The sequence below is a fragment of the Numida meleagris genome, chromosome 2 (assembly GCF_002078875.1).
Source record: "Numida meleagris isolate 19003 breed g44 Domestic line chromosome 2, NumMel1.0, whole genome shotgun sequence".
Classification (NCBI taxonomy): domain Eukaryota; kingdom Metazoa; phylum Chordata; class Aves; order Galliformes; family Numididae; genus Numida; species Numida meleagris.
In genome coordinates, this window is record NC_034410.1 from 16,687,711 (window position 1) to 16,712,248 (window position 24,538).

The 24,538-nt window shown below is 40.5% G+C and overlaps 1 protein-coding gene and 1 long non-coding RNA gene across 4 annotated transcripts in view; both read right to left on the reverse strand.

Moving 5' to 3' along the window:
- KIAA1217 (KIAA1217 ortholog) overlaps positions 1-24,538 on the reverse strand; it is a 354,365-nt gene that overhangs the window by 267,024 nt on the left and 62,803 nt on the right. For 2 of the 3 annotated variants that reach the window (XM_021389180.1, XM_021389181.1), the window contains exon 1: positions 22,926-23,091. The exons of the other annotated variant lie outside the window; for it this stretch is intronic. The gene's annotated coding sequence lies outside the window, so the exon portion shown is untranslated. Of the gene's footprint in view, positions 1-22,925; positions 23,092-24,538 lie in introns of those variants that run through there. 3 annotated transcript variants of the gene reach the window in all.
- Positions 4,118-7,412, reverse strand: LOC110395085. Its single transcript, XR_002436145.1, has 3 exons — positions 7,004-7,412; positions 6,693-6,841; positions 4,118-4,977 (listed from the first exon to the last, which is right to left on the reverse strand). It is a non-coding gene; the product is annotated as an uncharacterized LOC110395085 (long non-coding RNA).

The window sequence follows — 24,538 nt, forward strand, 5'->3', positions numbered from 1 at the left end:
ACATTTCAGGTTAAAAAAATATAGTGGCTCTAAGGGCTGCAATGAAGGAGCTGCAGTAGGAAGGTGTACACAAGAAATGAATGGAGATCCAGGCACAAGTTATGGCACAGAAGTCTACAAGGGGGCAAACTTACCCCTGATGTCACACAGATATGAGTGATGTAGGGCTGTCACACCAGTTACATGCTGAGGACTTCTATCATTAGCTGAATTTAGAGTGCAACCTCTCAGATCAGGTGAGCAGGTGACAGTGCTGCGGCACCATCAGTAACTACGGAATAGCAATAGCTGAATGCTGTCCAGAGATAACCCCTGATAAGTTACAAAAAATAAGTCTCTTCCTCCTGTAGAGAAGCAACTGCTTTTCTTTCCCTTTAGAAGACACTACATATTAGACAAGTTAAAAGTATGCCAATGTAGTAACCGAATCCTTATGGCTAAATTGCTATGCCAAGAAACATGAAGGAGGGTTCCCAACGCAGAGTAATCTCTGCTGTGCTCTTCTATACCCTTTTACACTCCTGCTTGGCCTTTTGCACGTAATCTGATCCACGGGAGCTGAGGTTAGTAGTTGTGTTATCGAACACATGCAGGGCCACAAAACTGAGCAGGCACACAGGGAAGCTGAACCAGTTGTGCCATGGGACTCTTTACTTTCATATTCCTTGAATTGTTATGATTTTTAACTCTGCAACCTCAAAGTCCTATTAATGCAATTTCCTGCACTGAAATATGTAGTCATTGCACACAACTCTGTATGTCTGCTTGTAAACTTCATCATTTTTATCATTCCTCAGGCAACTCAACCCTTCCAACCTTCAAGAATCCACATCTAACAGTAAGTGCTGTTTTTGATGGGCTGCTTTGTTCCTTGTTCAGATTCATCATCACGCTAGCATTTAGCCCCAAGGCACTATCTTGGCCACATACCCATTTACTTATGATCTATGGGAACTTGTAAAGCCTTGCCTGGCATGCAAGAGAATGTAGCAATAGTTTCACATAAATTCAAGAGAGCAAAATAGAACTCTCTCCTTTTTTTCTCTAGTCAGGCTCTACAACTCACCTCAAACATTTCTGGGGCTAAGACTGGAGCTGCTATAATTGAAGTCATAATAAATTTAAAAGGGTCACATCATACGTATCATTACAGATTACAATCTGGGATTATAATTGCACATGATAAAATTTCTTTTCCAGTAGATGTTTTTTAGCATGATAAATATTGCCAGCAATAACACCCAGGCATCACAAAGTTTCATTTACAAATGTACTCAGAGGTTTTTCAGAAGACGATGTTGAACAGAGGAGTAAATAAATGGAGCTCTGCTTTCCCTTCATCACCTCATTTGCTCACCTTTTTGGAAGTCTGTATTTCTCATCTTAAGTAGAAGATACCACTCCACCCACTGAAATACACTTGAACCCAGACTGTGGCCATAACATGTGATGCTTATGGGACATTTGTTGTACTTCCTTTTTTTTTTTTTTTGGAGGGGGAGGGTTTTTTGGGTGTGGAGGTGGTAGAGAAGGAAGAATGACATAGCAGGGAATAACCTGGCTGTAATACACTTGGGATTGGGAGAGTATTGTGTAAAGATATGTTAAAGCTTTATCACCACATCTTTCAATGAAGGATATCATAATGTTGATGTTCTCATACATCACCAGGAGAAGTTAGGAACTGCAGATTAGATGGGGGTAGCAAGGACAGAGTTGTGAAGTTATGGACAAATAGGAGTTTTGTACATTTTCTCTTCTTTTTGCTGTCCATCAGCACACAGAACGTTGCCATGACCTGCTAGGGACAAGCACAGCCATCCTAGAGATGCATATCAAGTTCATCGTGCATACATTCTGTCACAAGGGACATAACACGGTACACTAAACTATTAATAGTAGCTCTCATTCAGTTAGATTAAGTCCAGAAGTTATTCCAGAGTGTGTTCAAGTTTATACACATGCTTACAGTTTATATATGTCAGTTTATATGGTGCCTTTTCCACAACACATTTCACAGAGCAGTAGAATCTACATACTGTTGGATAAATCCAGCCTTCATCTGCCCAAACCCCTTTTCCTCACTCCCACTACAGAAATGTCCGATCGAGAAAAATGCCACAGCTCATCTTTTCCTATCTCTGCGTTTACACCATGGCCTTCTTCAAATACTTCAACTTGCCTCACTGTCCTTATCATGAAGAGGCTGTGACCTCTCAGAGATGGAGACACAAGCAAGAAATCAGCAATGAGAGCACCTATCCTACTTCCCAGCCCCACAAACTGGCTGCCTCTGGGCTTTGACTTTGGTGGCCAGCTCAGTGGTGAAATGTTCCCCTCTGCTGGGACTGACCATGGCGGGACACGAGTAGGCTCACTGCAGGCCTGCGACATGAGGGATGATGCTGCAGGCATGCCAAATGATAGCTCCTTTTTGAAGCAGGGATGCCAGAGACCACCTCAGAGTGAATCAGAGACACAAACTGGATCAAGACTGTCTAGCTGGTTTTCCTCCAAGTTTTGTAACTTGTTTAGTTTGCATCGTCCACATGCAATCATATTTATTACACATAGATTGTTAAATTTGGGGTCTTTGTGGATAAAACAGGGGTTTGTTCTGCTGGTTGACCTACAGTCTTGTGAATGAAGTTTCTCTACCTTTCAAGTATCCTGAGGTTGGAGGAAAAATCCATAAAGTGTGCTGTGTTCAGGGAAATAAATTTAACTGATCCTCTATTCCAATACAGCTTGTAATTTTTTCCAAGGTTGTTTTTACATAAGTGTTTTATTAGTTTTAATTTAGTTTGAAAATGGAGGCCATTATTTGCTGAAGAACTCCTTTCACGCTTTAAATTCAAATAATCTACTAGATCTGAAGAATGAATGATGGTGAACATGATTTAGGGTACCTAAAGAAAAAGTCTGCCACAGGAGCAGCATGAAGAATGTTAGTAAATGGCCAAAGGAGCTGAGCCTGAGCAGCCCTGGGAACCTGTGCTACTGCAGCACTGTGCAGAAGGGAACTGCCTCTCTGTCTGTGGGCATCAACCTCCAGTTCTGCTTCAGCACCTTCTGCCTGACACAGGTAGCAGTGCCTGACTTGTGAATTAAGAGCAGCCCTCTCCTGAAACAAATGCCTAAATCCTTGGGCCTACTGAAATGCAGCAGCAGGAGGTTTGCTCCTAATGAGCACTCTTCAATACCAAGAGAGTTTGTCCAACAGGTGACTCACTAGATGCTATTTTTGAAAGTATCAGGATGGAAATTCAGAATATTAAATTCATAACCTTGCTTGCTGAGCTCTGGTACAGGATTTGTGAAGTAGATAGTTACTCTCTGAATTTCTAGATTTTATATTTTTAAATATTAAAATATTTGCTAATCAATTTGTGCCTTGTTCTACCTGCAAACAATCCTAACTCCATCACTTTTCAGATGTTTTTGCAACCCAAATAACTGATCACTGCTCCAATAACACCCAAAGCATGATATGGTATCACCTGAAAAATTATCATTTCAGCATCTTTGCATTCTGTGTACACACACTCATAAGACTGAGTAAGACAAAACTGGTTTGCTGTAATGCCCAATGTTTGCACCACCAATTTAACCTGGAAGACCAATATGGGGAAACACATCTACACTTTTTTTTACTGCAGATATTAAATAGGTTTTTAAAAGGCAAATAATGCTACTGAGGGAATTTACAGATCTATTTTCTGTAAGTAAGGTACAGAAAACCACTGGCAATTTCACTTTTTCTTCCCACTCTCCCTCTACAATCATTTCATTATTTTTGTGCTTCAAATGACATATCTTTTCATAGATCTCCCTTAACTTGTTTTTCTAAATTACTTCCTTTTTTCCTTCCCCACTTTCTTGCCTTTCCCCATCTATTACAATTCCTATGTGCTAGTTTCTCACTTAGACTGAAATTCAATTTTTCCTTAAAAATTCTTCTACTAAAGCTTTTCATTACAGACTACTATAAAGGGAAAACAATTGCAAATGAATTGAACAAAAAGGTATCGCCACAGACTGACGTCTGACCTGGCATTTCTGTGTCTGGAGATGGAGAAAAAACTGTAAAACCAAATCTCTAAAAACTAAAGCTCATTCTTTGTCAACGTGATGTTCTAGCATATTATGTGGCTGAAACTACTTGATGAACAGATTTGTTTATACACGATTATTTCCCAATAAAATATATTTACATTTTATTTTATGCATTTACATTATATTTTTTAAAAAAGAAGTTAATATCATTAGCAATGCAACTGATCAAACGTAAGACTTAATCTGGAAATTGTTTCCACAATCCTCCATTTACTATGATGGAACTTTATTGTTGAGACCTGAGGATACACACAAAAGCTGTAAATGATTGTGCTAAATTCACCACTGGCTCTAGAACAAGTGTGGATGTGCAACATTAGATTAATTTCTCTCTCCGATGTTGGTTTTAGTGTCTGTGGGCACCAGCGCAGGAAAACAAGCAGTATCTGCAGAGCAGGAACTTCCACCCTCTCCTCTTGATTCCTTCCTCTTGATTTCTTCCAATTTAGAAAAAAGAAGTGCTAGCTCCATTAACTCCTCCACTTGTCACGACCTGGGCAAGAAGGGCCCAATCAGGCCGCTTTCAGAGGATAGTAAAGTAGTTAATAAAGGCAAAATGCAATTCATTTTCCTGGACATTCTCAGTGTACGCTGAGAACAGAGGACAAGAGACAACACAGGCGATGTGCAATTCAGGTGACACTCATTTGTCAGCACTGGTACTCTGCAGAAAATTCCTTTTCCCTGTACCACCGTTTTCCCTCCTTCACACACATAAATCCAAATAACACCTCCAAGTCCAAGATAAAAGACATAAGCAATCCCTTCCTTGACAGACATCAGAGAAGCCAGGAATATCAGCTCGCAAACGTCTCTAAGATGTGTCTCACTTGATTATTTCCATAAAATAGAGGAAAGAGCCTGTTTAAGAAAAATTTAGACAGCAGCAGTTTAAGTGTACAGTTGTTTCAGCTTTCGTTAAGAAGTGTGAGTGATGAACCATAATTCACTGATGAGAGAAGGAAGCCACAAAGTCACCACATGCTAAGAGTACCCCCAGGAGCCCAGAGGTAGCAGAAAGACAAAGTGCAAAGGAAATAAAATGTCAAGGTGAAACTAAAAACTATTTAAGTTGTAGGACAGACATCATGCAGTCATTTTCCAGAACTACCTAACCACCTAGGCACTAAAGCTCAGTAAGTGACTCCTTCCTTATGTTCCCAGGAAAGGTTCCCTGTGGATTAGTTTAATTACCCCCACACTTGCTTATGGTAGACAGGCATCTGCCGATCAGCTGTGCTGCAAGACAGGCAGACTCCAGTATGCAGCTTAAGTTGTTTAAAAGTGCTGAAAAATGAGATGTTGCCAAGACTGCAGTAGTGGCAGCAGTGATGGAAGCATATGTAAGCATTTTACACTTTCAACCACTGGTTAAGCATTTTAAAAGCAAAAGCTGTCTTGGAAACAGGAACCAGACAGGTGAACACCCCAATCCCTGCCTTGGCTCCACCATCGTTTCCTCCATGCCTGCAGAGCTCTTGGCTGTAGAGGAACTCAAACTCAACTCAAAGAGCAGACGGTGCTTACAACTTCACAGTGCCTCAGCTGAAACATGGTAGACAGGCATTGCAGTCAGTTAACCTGTCTGGATCAGTCTGCTGAGGTATCTGTGCTCCTTACACAGCTGGCAGATGAAGGCAGACACCTAAGGCAGGTGTGCAGAACTGCCCGTTGCACTTCTCCAGAGCTGAAGGTCTCCAACATTGGCCCAGGGAATGAATGCAGGGGTTATGCTCTATGGGAGTGGATCGCCCTGCTGGAAAATGTGTCTAAAATTTTGGTGAGGCAGTTCCCATACACCTATATAAGAGATCAGATCCCATCCTGCTGAATGCCCATGTCGCAACAGCTACACCTCACTCATATTTTTAACTTCAACTATTTTAACATCTGGAACAGATGGTACTGTTATTTATCCCTGCTCACACAAAATTAATGTGTGGTATATCATAATGGTCTTGCAGGAAAAATCAAATATCTTTTCTTTCTTTCTTTTAGAATTATGTAACGTAGAATGAAGCCAAGAGACTTTGAACTACTGCAGCCACTCAAATTTACTCCTTATATACTTTTTTAGGTCACTAAGTATATTAAGAATCCCACAAATGTGGAACACTGATTTTTGCTGCAGATTTTAGTCTGAGACATCAGAGCAAACATACAATTAATTGGTTGAGTCAAGATTTCTTAATTTCTGCTGGAAATGAACTATGTAAATATAAAATTCTGTGCAAAGAGGAAAACTAAATTAAAAATTGTTTAGAATGTCATTCCTAAAAAAAAAAAAAAAAAAAAAAAAAAAACAGTTTTACTAATGGACACAATCTGTAAAAGGACTAAAGAGATAATGCAATCATATCAAAATAACAGCTCTTAATATCCAAACTTCAGTTTTAATTTTTGGGATGGATTTGTAGTTTATAGTCAATATGTTAACAAACAAAACACATCTACAGATAACAAAAACAAAGTTAGCATGCTTTCCCCTTGTGTTCACATGCCTCTATTTGTAAGTAATGGTATTTATAAGTAATGCAGTTTTAATCGCTACCTGAGATAGATCCTCACACACCTACCTGATTTGCACATGGTAGAGAAAATAGTGCTCATGAGCCCTTCTTCATGGCAGCCAGTGACAAAACCTCCTAACACAAGCAACTTGGTGGCGGAATAGTTTTTTGTTTATTTTTTTCAATAAGTAAGGAATATAATGCATCAAAACAGCCTACAAAAAGACAAAAGGATTAGCTACGATAAAAAATAATCTCTTCTTTTTTTTCTCTTCTTCTCTAAATCTCACCATTCATCTCCATAGCACACCAGACTGCAAGCTGACTGCATGGCTGCCCCAGGGCAGCAGCAGCAGAGAATGCAAGTTCGTTCCTACCTTTTGCATTCTGTTTACCACACTGCGCATTCCTGCATGCAAGTCCAGATCTCCTCCTTCATTTGCCAGGAAACCCACAACTGAAGAAGGCCCATTAGGCCTATGTTTAACCTCAGGTGCTGAGCATTACTGCACCTTGCTTCCACACACCTACTGCAGATTCCTAAGGTGGAGGAAACTCAACAAGTGAAGGCTAGAACCTGCTGACACTGGTGGGAGCAGAGCTAATTACACTCTGCATCAAATAAGGGAATAATTACTGAGAGAGAAAAGAATGATGCTGCAAACCTGGTGGCTTCTAAATTCTGCCTTAGAAGCAAGAGGCCTTGCTTTCAAACTCTGTAGATATCTGTTTTATAAAACACCTTAGAAAACCCTCATTCCGTACATTTATAAGTGATTACTCCTGTTAAATTAGCATAAAACCAGAAGTTTCAAAATGGCTGAAGGAAATGCTAGAAAGCATTTCCCACACATACAGTGCTGTGCAACAAGTTCTTTGGCACAATCTTATCTGCAGTTATTTACAGCACTTCACACAGAAAGAAAGTTGAAGCAAGTATTGAACAAGGAACAGATAAAATTAGCCGTTTGAAAAAAAAAAAAGAAAACAAAGCCTTACTCTGGTGTCAGACTTTGTGTATGCTCACTAAGACAAGTGAGGAATTACTTCAGGTCCGCTGAGCCTCAGGCTCTGCACTGATGAGGCATAAGATCATTCAGGATGTTAATATACTTTACTCCTTTTTCATTTATTTTATCCTGCAATCTTTTGTATCTACTCACATTTATTTACTAATGTTTTTCAAATCTAAAGCTTTTTCTATTACAAATATTGGTATCCTGATATTAAATACCTACTTAGACATAACAAATTGGGACTCTAGCACTGGAAAATGAAGGTGCATCAGTTACAGTAATTTAACTACACTCTGTTAGGAACAATGGAAAATTGAGTTTATGCACTTCAGTAAGCCACAGCTCTATTTTCTATGCGCACAGACAGACAAATATACAAGGCCAATCCTCAAAAGTCACTGAAAAGCCTCGCCCCATTTATGTCAGAGTACAGCTGGGGCAACAGGACTCAGGAAATTGAATTGCATCATATATATTTCAACAAGCTGGATTATGGTCAGATTTTATCCTCTAAATGACATTCACCTTCAAAAGTTTATTTTTTTTTACTACATTCCAACATTAAAGGCGTAAAAACCCCAAACTCCTTTCCAGTGACAGCAAAGCAAGTTGACAGATAATACTGAGGTCCCTTCCAAGAAGCCAGCCATGCTGCTGCAAACCTGCTCTCCTGAGATACTCAGCATCAGCAGCTCCATCACGTGACACCAAGTGTGCCACAAAGCCCTAAAATCACTGATTTAACTCTCATCAGACTCAGGATTCCTGATGAGCACAACTCAATTTGGAGCAGTCTTAAGAGCCGAAATTCTGAGAAGTTTCACCCTCTCGGTCCCCAACACACAAAATTATTTCATGGTTTTAACTCAAGCATGCTTTTCCTTCACATAAGTGAACACTTCATTTGACCTCTCTACACCCTCACTACTTGCACACCATTTTAGCCTGCTGACAGGCTAGTATCAGATAACACACAATCATCAAGGTGTTTATTACCATTAGTTTTGCATTGGTCAAAATATTTTCCCACTACTTTCAGAGTAGTGGGAAGGTAAAAGGGTAATCACCAGTCCTTGTGATTCATAGAAATAGATAACATTTGGCATAAGAGATGAGCACGACAAAGCAGATGGCTAACTTTGTAAGTAATATATCCCAATTCAGCAAGTTATTTCAAGTTGTTTTCTTAGCTTTAAAGAAAAGTGGTGTCACAGACTAAAATTTACACTCTTAAACACCTACTGGACTGAGTTCATGCAATAAAATTTGCTGTCTTTACTACTAGAACTGTTACTGCCTTCAGCAAAATCACAGCTGGGATCTAAAACCACTGCCTTCAGTCAATGGTGCCTCCCAAAAAACCAAACAGACAACTGGTGATTCATACAGAACATTTCAGAAGTGCATTTCCGAGAGCTGTGCCATTGTTACAGAGCCTTTTTGCGTGAAGATTTATGGCAATCATGAAACTTCATGCCATCTTTTTTTCATCCGTTACCCAAAGCCATTTTTCACTTTCCTGAGAGGAGATAATCATCAGCCTGGAGGGGGGGCTGATGTCACAGCCTGCAAGAGGCTGCTACGGTTTATGCATATGATTGGACTGATGCTCCTATTTTTCTCTTCTTTTTTTTTTGTTTTAACAGACATTTCTCAGAAACTGTTTGGCAACACCAAGTCAGCAGGATGTGAAGATGAATAGCTTGTATCTATATTACAATTAAGTCATTAATAACATGAAACAGATATCAACACAGTCATGAAGTACTTTCTGAAACTTAAGAGCACTTCAAGAATAGATGAAAAACCATTAATCTTTGCAGGAATATGTCTCTATATACTATCTTAACATATCTTTAACAGTTGCATTGGGAATTTTTACTGAACTCAGCTGTCGTAGTGATATTAATCATATCAGTTAAACACACATGCGCAGCCCCAGCCTTCCAGGCTGCCATCACATGATATCCCCAAATTTGGTCAAATGCCTCCACAGAACTGCCAAGCATTTCACTTTAACTTTAAATCTTGCACTAACTTGAAGGACTTATTCTGAGATTTTCTTCTTGAAAAAGTAAAATAGCTTCTATTGACCTTCGTCTGAACTGTTAAAAGCGCTTCTAGTACTTGCAGATGCAATAAATAGAAATATTTGCTTCATATAAGCCAAGCACAGAGTATAGGAAATACTGAGTTGTATTTATATGAAAGTATCCATTTTTCAGTTTTGTTAAACTCATGTTTTAATCCTTCACATTAGAACTAAAAGTGCATGTAAATTACAAACAATGCTTGTTCAATAACAGTGGTCAGTTTCAAAGGAAAAAAAAAATAATACCTAAAAAGTCCACATGCAAAAGACTGGAGAGGACTTGCTGAATGACCTGAGGGCTTACTGAGGGCACAAGCACTAATGACACCAAACAGTGCATGTGGTATTTTACTGGTTCTCTAAATGTCTGAGCAAAGGAAATGCTATGCAAGGAAGGACAGGACAGGTCGGATCCTTCTCTAGTTCTCTCTCTGTCCTCGAAACCCACATGCACACTCACTGATAGCTTTCTAATCTCCTCACAACCAAAAGGGAAGCCTGGAGGTGGGAAGCTGACTGCAGCCAGGTTGGGCTGAAGGGCTTAGAGCTGGCTGAGCTTTCTTTTCTCTTCCCACCTCCTTTTTATTGCCAGTAACCTCTTTCAAGTCCTTGTTTGGGTACTTCTCAATGTTTTCCTTATGTCCTCCCCTCTGGGATCAAAGCCCCAGAGGGTTCTGCATCTCTTTGTAGGCAGGAGTCATTGCCTGTGCATTGCTCAGACAGCAGCAGGAAAGTCGAGGGGAGAGGAGAGGACCAACGATTATATATATATATATATGTACATATATATATATATGTATATCTTAAAATAATGCATATTTCAGATTCTGCTGCTGTTTTCCCCTAGCCCTGCTGTACTTGGGAAAGTCAACAATGCACCACGTAACCTCTAAGAGCAGCCTATATAGCAAGATCAACTAAACCTAAGTAATAAAAAAAATCATAATAATTTTGCTTCTTGTTCTGATACATCCTATCTGTTGGCACACTACAATAGCATATGTCTAAACACAGCCTTTTAAGATCCCTTCTGCTCCTGCTGCTCGCCGCCCCTTTGCCTGCTGCCGTACCACAACTCCCGCATCTCCCCCAGAGCTGCGCTGCGGTGCGGGAGGAGCAGGCTTGGCAAGCAGTCGGCCGAGCTGTTGAAACTGGGGTAGTTCCCGGGCGAGAACAGAAAAGAACAAAGCCAGCCTGTAATGCTACAAGAGGACTACAAGGAAACACAGGAAGGAACTCATTCCTGCTTAGAAACAACAACAACAACAAAGATTTCCGATGAAAACACTGAATTAACATTATTAAGCAGTTTCTTTCTTGCAGCAGAGCAGCCAGAGCATGCAGCACAAACATACCCCAAGAGACGCACGCAATTCGCCATCCTGCGCAAAAAAATAAATACATAAAACTTACCGGCGCTGCTCTGTGCTTCTTTGGAAAGCAGAAAAACAACTGGCAGTATTCTGAATTTGACTTTCAAAAGATCATAAATAACTTATATGTCCAAATTCCACTAAGTTTGGATGAAGTTAGCCGCCTTACTTCTCTGGAGGCTTCTTTAGCCTACGCAGTTGTTCGTAAGCTTGCTGGAGGTTAGACAAATCATTAAGATAAATGAGGGCCAGATTCAGAAATACTCAGAAAAAAATAAAATCGTTAACATATTTAGCTCTACTCAGAGATACCCAAACAAATTATTGCTGGAATCCAGATAGGACGTGGAATCTGTGCACATCACATACTCACATGTCAGCGCTCAGCAGACAGGAGGTGAGCCAGGAAGCCACTGCTGCCCCATCCCCTATTAATCAGCACGAGAAACCATCCAGTGAGACGTGAAGTTCCTGAGACTGCAATTAGCCTTTTTCCTCAGCAAGAAAAAAGAATAACTTTGTGAAAACCTGTAGTTCCCCCTACTGTTTCCACCACCGCCATGAGGACTTTGCAATGGAGACTTGGTGCAAATAGATTTAATCCCCCAGGCACTGACTATTCTTACGAAGCAGAAGCGGTGAAAGTGACTGCTGACTCCTCTGTCTGGGCATTAGCACCCCGGCACCAGCACGGGGTCAACAGACACAAGCTATGCACCAACAAACTATTGTGCAACTTCCACTGCATCCACTAATCCTGTGTTTGTGCATGCCTGACAGATAAAGCAGGGAAGGCTTCACCTAAATAACCCATTTCCCTTTAGGCATAAAGGGGACTTTCCTGAGCTAGCCCCAGGGACTGGAGCCCGCTGTACAGCTCCATTTGACACCGACGTGTTTTTCCTACTGAGAAAATCTGTGCTTGTAATGTGCAAAATACACTTCCCCATCCATTAGTACAAGGGAGATTAAAAAAACCCAAAGCAGTGGAAATACTCTCTCATTCCCAGTGAATAAGGGCTGCCATTGCTGCAAAGAAAGCACTGCTGGAGAAGGCGGCTTCCCCTGCACTCCCTTCTCTGGACATTCCTGACAGCGAGAATATATTAAACATTTTAAAGTATTAAACCTTCAGGCACCCTGCGGACAATCCACACTGCCTCCATATCTTATAGGTCATACCCTTAAAATCTGTAACAAAGGCCAGTAACTTCTCAATGAAGATATTCCAAATATCCAATAAAAATGAAAGAGTGTGGAATGGCAGCCAAAACGCTCCTGGTCCTCGGGGAGGCAAGGTCAGCATGGGCCTTCTGCGCAGAGCACACTGTGCTTTCATAACTCTCATTTATGTGGTCCATGTGAAATTGGCCGCTTACAAGCTTTAAAACCCACATTTCTTCTTAACCAAAAACATCAGCAGGGAGAGGCAGAAAAAGGCCTTAATAGCAAATGATAAAGGCACTCACAGATTACAGTATCTGCAGATTTTATTACTATAATGCACAAAGACTAAAAATTGTAATAACCTGTTACTACTCGACGTCAGTCAAGTATCCAAACTAAATTTCTAGGTGCTACATGGATGCACACTCAGCAGGTACACTGCCCAAGTTTCCCTAGGATGCCTGTATTCAAGGGCACTTACATAAAGAATAAATGCAGTGGTACTATTTTGAAGTGCAGTGCTTTGGATAATTTAGAATAAGATTACTCAGTCCCAAGAGAACAAGGAATCTAAACAGAGGGCTTGAGTGCTGGCATGCACTTCAGGCATGAGACTGCATACATGCGGCCACTTACACACACCCATGTATTGAACAATTTATACAAGATCCTAACCATGCAAATACATATAATCCTTTGGGGGTCACAATAACTATATCCTCTGGTTTATACAAGTGTTCTGTTGTTGAAGCTATGAAAGGTAAAGAATTACAGAATGGCTTGGGTTGGAAGTAACCTCAAAGACCCCCCCAGCCCCAACCCCCTGCCATGAGCAGGGTTGCCCCCCACCAGACCCAGCTGCCCAGGGCCCCATCCAACCCAGCCTTGAGCACCATCAGAGATGAGGCATCCACAACTCTCTGGGCAGCAGTGCCAGTGCCTCACCACCCTCTGAGTATAACATTTCTTCCTAACACCTAACCTAAATCTCCCCTCATTTAGTTTAAAGCCATTCCCCCTTGTCCTATCACTATCGGCTTTGTTTGTCTAAGGTTCTCTTTTCTCTTTTCTTACAAACTAATGTAACTTGCACCTTGCCAGAAGTTGACGGAAGTTTACAGAAGGCAATTTCAAAGAGGGATGAGAAGATGAAGGGAAGGAAGGGCTGCTGCTATCCACGTAGTGCCCTCATGCTGGCACAGTCACAGCAGGAGCTGAGCACCTCGTGTGAAATAACAATGATGCAAGGTTTGGCACCGAGTGAAAATTAGTTGACCGGTTTGTGAGACCGATGTGCATGTATGCACATTTACCACTTGTACACTGTGTGGTTCTGCATGATAGTTTTACTTCAGAAACATTTTGGTCTGTGCTGAAACTTTTCCATAATCTAGGCTATCCTTACATAAACTGTAAATTTGTAGATGACTTTTTGCCTTCCTAACTATTATTTTCAATAGTTTCTTGAATAATAATTCCATGCTCACAGAAATTTAACAAATTATTTATTAATGAGAGGCCATGAAGGTTGATGCGCTAATAAAATAATCCAACAATCCAGCTTGGTTACATCACACACATGAACTGAATTTTTCTGAATATAAGTAAAACCCTCTGGATGGTTATAAGTACTGTGAAAGAGAATTCACAGAATTTTTAAAAACTGATTGACATATGCTATGCACATTGAACCACATTACTGTTATTTATGATCTGATGGTGTCAATAGAAACATTGTCATCTACTCAACGTACATAGGCATGCTTACAAATAAAACAACACATGTACACTGACCAACACAAAGCAGATTAAAGAAGGAAACAAGCAGATGAGACAGATAAGCAGGGATGAAGAAAAATCTTTACATTTCTGTTTCATCATTGTTTGGCACTTCGATATTGCACGAGTGCTATTCAATACTGTGGACTCCTGTGTGCACTTCGATTATGAAGGTGAAGCTCCTTTTTCCCCCCATACTGAGACAACATCTGTTGGAAATATCAGGAGAGAAATATTCAGACTCACCAGAAGGCTAACACTGCAGAAAGCAGGATCCTTAACTTCAGGAGTAGCTCAGCTTAAAACATGAGTGTCCAACAGCACTAACATCACCTTGGTGTCTATACTAATGCATTGTCATGATGTGCATGATATTGGTAAAACAAGTTTTCTCTTGAAAAAAAAGTCTTTAAACTATGGAAACATCACTTCTGTGTAAAAAGCAGCTTGAGAAGCCAAAGAAAGGGACATTTTTTCAGCCTACTTAAGGGTTTAAGAACCCAGAGGGTAGGACCCCATAAGCCATTTCGTGCTTATCTTTTAGAAAATTCTGGGCAAAAAGCACTGGATGAAAGCACAAGAGAAAAGACCACAAAACAAAACCAGAGGCAGGAGGTAGCATTGCAAACACCGCTATTGCCCATAAGATCAAAATAACAGAAATATCAAAGTCCTAAGATTGAGAGAGACTGTTGCTCATATTGTTTGGTGGCAAGGGGTGGTGGGAGTTTTGTATATACAACATGTTGTATAACTGCTAGCAGGATCCTGGACAAATGTGAACTTCAAAACAGCTATTTTTAACTGGAACATGACACATGAATGCTAAGATGGGGACATGGAAAGTCAGAAACGTACCTTCTTCAGGATGTCGTCTGGATGTGGTGCTCAAGGACATGATTTAGCAGTGGGTTGTTAGAGTTGGGGTAGTATGGCTAGGTTGTGGTTGGACTTGATGATCTTGAAGGTCTTTACCAGCCTGAGCAATTCTGTGATTCTATGGGCACACCATAGTGGAGCACTTATTATTGATATATCACAGATGCTTATATTCTCCACACTACATGACACAATTCTGAAAGGCATTAAAGTGTTTGCACAAACATGGTAGTAGAAAGTGGTAGGCTCCTCTCAAGACAAGTGAGCACACTGGCAGGCTGGGGGCATTTGCTGTACAGAAATCTGCAGATTGGAATGGAGAAGGAGGAGCTGAAAACCACAGACATAAAGTAAGGGGGGAAAGCAGATGTGAACATCCTGTGATGAAGGAAAGAGGAGTAAGTAGTTTACTAATACTTAACTAATTACTGCTGTGGAGGAGTGATGGTCTCTGAACTGCTATCCAAATCTCAGTTTCCTGAGCAGCTTTACAGTAGGAGTGAATACCTAGATTTATATGTATATATATATATATAAAAATAAATTCCATAATTTTGTAGGAATTCATTTTAAAATGTTGTTTTAAAATAATTTATTAAAATACAGAAGAAGCTCATTGAGAATAAGCAACATAACTGTTGTGGTTTTTTTAGCTAATTCCAATCTAGATTTCAGGTAGATGAGATGTCATCTGGCCTTTGCTCATCTGATGGTTCATTCTCACTGGAGCACATCAGAACCAATTACATTATTTACACTCCCTGGTATGAATCTAAGTCCAAAATGTCCTCTATAACAGAGATAAAAGAACAGAGCAGAGACATGATCCATCATCATGATCCATAAGTGAAACACTATAAAGCTTCAACCATAGGCAGGACATCTGTCTGCTGCAACACAAAGCTTCCAAATCTCTCAAGTCTTTGAAGACTGCTGTGGTAAATCAATTTGATGAAAAGGACCATATTTAATTTCTTGTACAGGGTACAATGTGAGTCTATATTTCAATTTTGGTTTCTACATGTTTAATCACAAAACATCTGAATCAGCAGAACAAGGAGGATGGTTCTCTACACCAACATACTTTCTTTTTTATTTCACATAATATTTAATAAGGAGTACATTTATGAATCCCCTCTGTGGCTTTCAGTCCTTTTGTGGAATTCAGACCAGAAGCAAGGTAGAAACTGACAAAGGTTTTAATGGAAAGAGATGATCCATTCAAAGGATTCCCAGATGTCTTTTTTTTTTTCACAGAAGCCACTTGATGGGCAGAACATCAGGCTGGGTTACACCTAAGAAACTCCCCATGCCAACTGCAATGCAAGGCTGGCACAAAGGCACCTCCTGCAAAAGCTTCAAAGGTTGCAAGGGCCAGAGGATGCCTCAGGCATGCCTCATCTATGCATGTGCATGTGGACACTAAGGGGAAGGGCAGGATGGAGACACAGCTTTTCAGTCCATACTCTTCTTTTACAGGCACAGTACAAAAAGGTGTTACTTTGGACCTTGAGTTGTTATTAGGGAAGCAAGTACACTTTAAATATAAAGTATAGATGGCTTCTCTTGTTGACAATCATCCCACTATTTAATGAAATGCCATTTCTTACTGCCATAAACTCAAGTTTACACACAACAAAGATGGGCAAAATACTTCAGGTAATCTGTTCCTGAGACCATTTTCTGTATCACAGGCAAACAAAGGCAAACCACAATATGAATTATTTGGAAAAAAAGAGCGATTCCTAACACAGTAATAATACCAGCCTCAGCCAGTGAAACATTACCTCTAACAACACCTCGTAAAACTGCATAACTTCAAAATCTTCTTTATTAAATACCTAAGAGTGTACACTGCAATCAATATATATTGATGGCAGGGGTGTGTTGCTATAGAGCAACATTTTTGGCTTGCCTGTTAATACTATAAGAGTGTGGTATGGGTATGGGTATGGCCAGACTTCAACACATCTTTCTGAAGCTCTTCTCATTGTATTCCCTGGAAGGATAGAAGTAACTCACACTGAAACCTGTTGAAATTTCAGGCAGTATTTAATGCCACAAGGTCTATATTACTGGAGGACTGAAATGTCAAAAGGGATTGGAGATGACAATGAGAACAGACGTGTTCCCCCAACTAGTTCCTAGCCCCTGCTTTGAGCCAGTGTGCCTTCCAAACCCACTCAAGGGGTGAGCTAATCAGGTGGACAGCCATGCACAGTGCAACAGCTTCTTTTGTCCAAGTATTTAACGTGGTGGCAGTGAGAGATTCTGGGCTGCAGGCGCTGACTTCAGTGCGATTCATGCCAGCCCTGAAGTGCTGCATCCCTCCAAGTTCAAGGTATTGTTTTAAAATGATCTGTCTGCTCACATGGGACAGTGTCCCCTACTCACAATACAGTCATGGCAAAAATGCTCTTCCTGAACAATGTGTATCCTGAAAATGCCTGTATTTATAAGCTAATAAAACATTCAATTGTGAGCAACGTTAAAACCAGGAATGATTTAGAATGATTTAGTGAATTCAGTTTTACAGTGTTGGTTTACACTCACCCTCCACTTTAGCAAGGAGCCTGAAGGGCACCAGACGTGTCTGAGACTGCAGAAACTACAGCAAGTGTGCTCATCTCTACTGAGCGCAAGCTGTGCTAAAATGCTCTCTCTCTATTTCTCTCTGCTACCCTCTAGTGAGCAAGCAAACATGAAATGTGAGATTTAAGTGCCTTTGCATAAGGACATTGTTAAGCAACTTGGAATTTTCCACTTTCAGCCTAAAATATTCACCTCTGTCAGTATAACATTGGGCTATTATTTTCTTCTGATTTTATCACTTGAAATGTTTAAGAAACATAGCTTGAAATGTTTAAGACTGCAAACTGCATTTAAAGGAAAGTTTTTAATACAGTTATTGGACTGTCCTGACCTTAAGTTTTTCCTTCTCTAAATTCAGGACCTTTTTCCTCTCAGTGATAATAATTGTTTAGCAGTTTAAAGCTTTTATTATTGTTGTTGTTGTTGCTGCTGTAATTTGCTTTAAACAATTTTAAGTGTTTTTCTCACTGAGGGACTGCGAGTCTTCCTTTTTCATGAGATGCTGAGGATGGGGACACAGAGGAGAACTAAGCATTGGAGAACTCACCGAGTTCTCAGCAGTTTGCTATCCCCTGCCAGAAACAAGAAACAGGTATTTAACTATTTGAGAAAGGCAACATTCAGGACAGATTGTGAAGGTTACTACTCTATTACTGTTTGTTGTTCCTCTACATCACTTCTAGCTTCTTTCCTATCTCTTTCTGAGGAATTAAACAGATGGTAAACAGAAGTCAATGCCAGTGTAACTCACCATCTGGCTAATAGATGCATTTTTGCATAGGCTCATTAGCATACTCGTTCCATCTCAAATCCTCCATAACAGTTTCATCTCCGTCTGTATCCTCTCCATAACATACTTAATAGATGCAAAACACACATGCAAAGTTGCAGTTCATGTGGAACATAATCATGGCTTTTAACTAACCAAAACATCAGAGGTGGGACTGGACCCAACCAGTCCTCCTGAGCATCAGCTGCATTTGCTGTCTACTCCACTTTTTTTTATCATTATTATTATTATTATATTCTGATTGAATATTTGCCTTTAATTTTCCATTGGCACATTGGTTATCTGATGCACATACTGCAAGAGAAAGCAATTGTTAACTTCAAAATCTTTTAAAATATATGTGTATATAATTGAGAGGGGAAGGCAGATCATCAGAAAAAAAATGCATTACAACTTCAGCTTCGTACAGCTTGGCTGGTTTTGCTGATTGTAATTACTCTAAGATTCCCAAAAGTAGGAACAAGAATGACAGGGCCAATTTTTGTCCATTCAGTAGCATTAGGGCAGCTCGTCAATAACCTTTTTTCTTTTCTCCTTGACTAATCCTGTCACTATTTAATAATACTGGTCAGAAAGTTCAAAACTTGAGTTATTTAAAGCTCAGCAAATTGCTGCTCAGAACTGACAGTGTCACAACAGGCTAAGAGACAGAGAAACACAATGACAAATTAAAAAACACATGGGCCAGACTGAAAGCAGGATTCATCAATGGTCAAGTGGATGCAAGAACATCAGTACCATGCACTGCACCAATTCAGGATATGGTAGTGTCTCTCCTCTGTATTTGTGAATAATCAAATTTAAATGAAAATGGGAAACATTTGGGGAGGGAAAAAATCTACTAATGCTCACTAACGTGTCACCTACAAGCATTTTAACATAATTTGAGCAAGTAATTAAAAGCATGATACTGTGAGGCCAAATCCTGGGGGAAAGACAGCAAAACCAGTCGACTGAAGCCTGCACAGGAGGATATTCCAGCAGCAAAAGCACCGCCTGCTCTACGGCCCATATAGGGCACTTCAGCCATCCCATATTTCAGATTGGTGTACTTTGCTGCTCTTTGAGGGAAGAGAGGCAACCTACAGGAGACGGACAAGGTTATCCCAGAACTGGAATTAGGAGGGCACCAACATTATCTTTATGATGGCTTAGGTAGCCACATGGCTATGAGCTGAGGGAAAAGGTAGCAAATAGTGGAAAGAAAATGAGTGTGAAAGCAGCAGTGACAGAGAAGAAAGAGGCAGCAAGTAAGAAGAGGAAAACAATTGGTAGAGATAGGGAAGAATCTGTAGGTGTGCGAAAGAAACCATCTGTACAAGGCAAAGGGAGTAAAGCCCAAAGTCTAGAAATGCCCTATAATTTTTGAAGAGTTTCAAATACACTAAGGCTATGCTGCAAATTTTTTAATCCAGATTCATCCAGAAGTAAATGCAGCCTACAACTGGCTTCCAGAGAGCCAGACTTATTTAGAAAATTTTCTTTGGCAAAAATTCAGATATGAATAGAAACACCATTTAAGGACATATAACTCCTGCCCACCCACCAGCAAGATTACTGCTTCAGTAGAGGTGTGGAGGTTTTTGCCTCGAGTTCATTTGAAAAGACCATCATTCATCTTTTATACTTGCATGCTGACTTAAAAGGATAATGGTTGGGCTTAAGACTATTGAGTTACTTGCATGAATTTAAGAACTCTGAAATGTTTGTTTTTAAAATATAAAACTAGAGAGAGTCATGCTGACTCTGAGAAGAGATGGCCAGCTTCAGACCTTTCCACAGGATTCTGAAAACCATCAGCTGATGGTGTTTTTGTCATAGGTGCTTAGCACTGCACAAGCTCTGGCCTTTGTATTATCCTCTACATTTCAGAATTCCCACCTTATCTATGGAAAAAGCACTTCAGCTTTTAAAATGCTGTTCTCAGCACGATGCATTGCTCAATCCCACATTGGAAAAATTCCACACTTCAATGTCACGCTCAATTCTAAGCTCAATTTACAATTGTCAAACATAGGGAGAAAAAAAAAAAAAGCATAATTCCACACTTCTGGCCTCTTTTGTAGTACCAGCAATTTATGTTTACACAGCTCTTTTCTAGTCCATTGACTTCCTACATCTGATCTGTGCCCCATGGTTGTTGGCCTCTCAGTGTTCTTCAGCAGAAGATGACAGGAGGTAGCATGAGAGCAATGGCTGAGTCCAGTTATCTCTTTTTCTCATCTCCAGGTTGCAATTCTCTCTCAGCAAGTTCCTATCAACAAGCATTGTCCCACCTGCAACACAGTGGCATTAGGACGTAAGGTCCACAGTCGTATCAAGGCCCATAGGGCAGTACATAGAAAGCTCCTGAACACACACACACACACAAAAATCCACAAGAATTGTGCACACAGCAATTTGGAAGCTTTTGTGGAAAACATAATCCACCCTCTTGAGAGTAAAGCCTGCCTGCACAGACACCTCCAGGGCAGCCTGAACCTTGCTCTGTTCTCTTCCTCAGGAAGGTACATGAAAGAGTTTCCAAGAGTTAAGTCATCCCAAGTAATTACTGCTCAGGCTTGCTGTCACAGATAATGTGCACCTCTCAGCATTATGAATTTGGACCCATTAAAAGTAGCCACCAAATAAAATACTGGGACAGAGGCAGTACCTAAAGAATAAGACCAGAGAGTACAAATCCTTCTAAGAGCTGATAGCATGTGATTAATGCTGGGGTGATGCACAATTGCAAGGGCTTCGCTAACGATCATGAACTTGTAAATCAACAAGTTTAATCAACTGGCATGTGTCCACAAGACAAAATTCCAGAAGGTGTTGCTTCATGAACTCAAGTGTGAGATTACAGCCATATGGAATATTTTGACATGCCCAACCCAGGTGGAGACCAGAGCAAATACAACAGGATAATTGCTATCCTATTAGCATGTAATGTAATGCTATTGTAGTCTGCACTACTTAGATAGCCTGATAACACTAAAGACATGAAGCAATGATTCCATTAATTATATCAACAGTCGAACAATATAGATCTGATTTTCTGGAACTGAGACTCATCTCAGTGGAAAATTCCACTTGGTTTGTTTTGTTTGTTTTTGAGCAACATCATCCCAATCCAGGATTAACAGGAGGGTTTTCCTTGTGGGAAATGGAGAACAATTAAAAATGACTTCAGGTAAATTAAAGCATCGTGTATGGTAAAACTTAAGTGTTTATTTCAGGTGATTTTTGCTTCATTGTGCACATGAAGAAAATTAAAAAGTAATACAGAAATAGAATCGACTTGAAAGTGGAGCTTTCCCTGTAGCAAGATGCACTGCTCTTTGCTGCTCTGCCATCCACACACAAAAAAAAATCGAAGTCTTACTGAAATCTCATTTTTCCAGCAGGGAAAACATAATTTTGATGAAATTGCAATTTCCAGAAGAAAAATATTAGCATGAATAAAACTAACCACCACTTTTTCCAAAGCTATTCCTGTGGCAATGCCAAGAAGTATGCCGTGCTTTTTATCAGACAGCTCTATTACCACCTTTGGCTTACTGTCTACTTCCACAGAACCCCTGTTAGAGCAAACAGAAAGCATATTGCCTACCTTTGTCTAAGCTCATTCCTAGCTTCCTGATTCTGACTGGGGCAAAACTACCTAAGCCATCTGGAAACATTATGATTATCCATTTGCAGAGGGAAATTTGGTGGTTATTTCCATCTAATCCCTCAGAACAGCCTATGAACCATTATGCTGCTCAAGTAATCTGAATGGTTTTTTAAAACACAATAAACCAAACTCAGAACCACTATAGACAGAAGACCTGCCAAAAGGTACATCCAGAGACTCAAACACATTCACTGCCCATCAGGATAGATGCAGAATCCATCCCAAGCTAGCTCTAGTTATTGCCCCCCCCAACCTGTATGACTAGCCCAGCAGCCACTCAGCTTCTGTAGCTCAAAATGCTGAGCTCCACTAGCTCAAAACCTTAGCAGTTACCAACCAAAGGAAAAGTCCAAATACTGCAGTTCCTTCTCACCATAAAGCCATCACTCTTCAGGTACTTGTACTGCAGCAGCAATACCTCATGTGGCACACATAAATCTCACATAAAGTTTCTTCTGGCTTTAAAAGGACAGAACGAACTGATTTCTCTGTAGAGCTCCTCCTATATTTTAAGTAAGCCAGGATAAACTTTCTGTTCTCAGACTGCTGGAGGATGGTGTAAAACTGCACCTTTCTCTGACAACATAAGCTTTCCCTGCTGCCCATCACTATTACCAAAAGCCTTCATAGGAAAAATGAGAAGTCCTTTTATTGCCTAACAACAGTTTAAAGCACACAGTAAACACCTCCACTTCACAGCACACAATTCCAGAAAGACTGAGGTTGTCAGGGACCTCTGCTCCAGCCCCTGGTCCAGCAGGGACACCCAGCAGGTTACCCAGGCCCATGTCCAGGCAGTTTTTGAGAATCTCCAAGAAAGAGACTCCATAGAGGCTCCACGTTCTACTGAGAAGAGCACCTAATCCCCGCAGATTGCTGCTGACCCCCACTGACATTTCAGAACATAAAAATAACCTTTACTGCAAACATGTTCACGTATGTCATGCACTTACTGTAATTTTGGAAATGTTATCTCCAGGGTTATCCTAGGAGGAACTCCACAGCTTCTATCAGCTAGAACTCAAGAAGGGAGGAACACCGCTGGGACGAAACATGCATAAGCACTTTACGGGAGGAATCAGGCACTCCTTGCCTCACTGGCATGGAGCAACTTCCAGTTGCAAGCCGGCCCCTTCACAAACTGGTTTGTGCCTTTAAGGGTGTGCCAGGAAATTAAAGACAGGTCACTGGCTTTTGTTGTGGCAACACGTTTGTATGTATTTTTAAATAATACATACAGTCATAAAGCATACACTGCATGGGTTTTTCTGTTACACAGATGTAAATAAAACGTCATGAATACACAACACAGAAACCTTTCTCTCCAGGCATTCAGCCTCCTGTATGCCTTAAATATGCCTTGTTAACACATGGATGTTGTATGACAACTTTTTCCTGAAATAACCATAAGAAATACACATAGTCATGCCACTAAGAAGAGAATATTTACGCTTGTATTAGGAGTATAAAAATTAAAAGACATCTTATGTAGACAGAAAATTCCTTACGAGGAATGCAGGCAAGTGACTCCTTTAAGAAAAAGAAAAAACAACATGTCTTGACCTCCATGAATTGTTTATAACCGGGTTTGTTCAAAAGCAGACTTTAATTAGCATTAGTCAATTAGTTAAAAATAATTGTGGAAACAGCTTTTAACTCAACTATACTTTCCTTGGATCATTAATTCAGTTCCAGAAACTACTAAGGAGGTAAGTTCAGTTCTCACCTTACCACATAGACCAAGATACGGAAACCCTTCTCCTGGGTTCCACCAGGCCAGGAAGCCCCCAACCTCCTGCACTCACTGAAATCTTCAGCCTTGCTCATCTTTTTCCACATAAAATGGACGGGAAACATTGAGAAATTGAAAAAAACAGCCTCTCAGAAGGGACATCTACAGGGATTGCTGCAATACTGCATCCTGCAGAGCACAGCTAAGATGAGGGATGAGGATGACTGAAGTTTGTTGTGGCCAGAGACAAATCACAGTACTGCAGAGTGCAGGGAGACTACCAACATTCAGATGATACTGAAAACTAATGCCGAGTATACTGGGACTGCCAGGCAGCCCTTCCAGCCCTCCTCCCTTTCTGGTCTGTAACTTCTTACTGCATCTCTTTGCCATACATCATACAACATCTCATTTTTGAGATTCAAAGGGGATTTCTGGAGGGAGCTGAGAAGGATCCAAGTGATAGAACCACATGCACCGATCTGTGTTTCTACACCTACTTCTGTGCTCCCAAAACTCCATACAGCTCTACCCAGGAGATATCTGTAGAGGCCAGCCCCACTTCTTCTGTACCATAAGTTCCTAGTATGCAATAAAACCAGCCCCAAACCAAGACTGGGCAAAAATTCATCACCTGTGCTGTTCTACTCAGAGCACAGTCCTGCAATCATCCACCACTTACTCCTGCCTACACTGTACATCTCCATTCTCTCCTTCCTTCTAGACAGGAAAGGAATTAAGCATTTGAAAAATACCAAGTGATCTGCATGTATTATTAATACCTCTGAATGTACCGTATTCAATTCGTTACTCTTTGTTACTTCACATCACAGT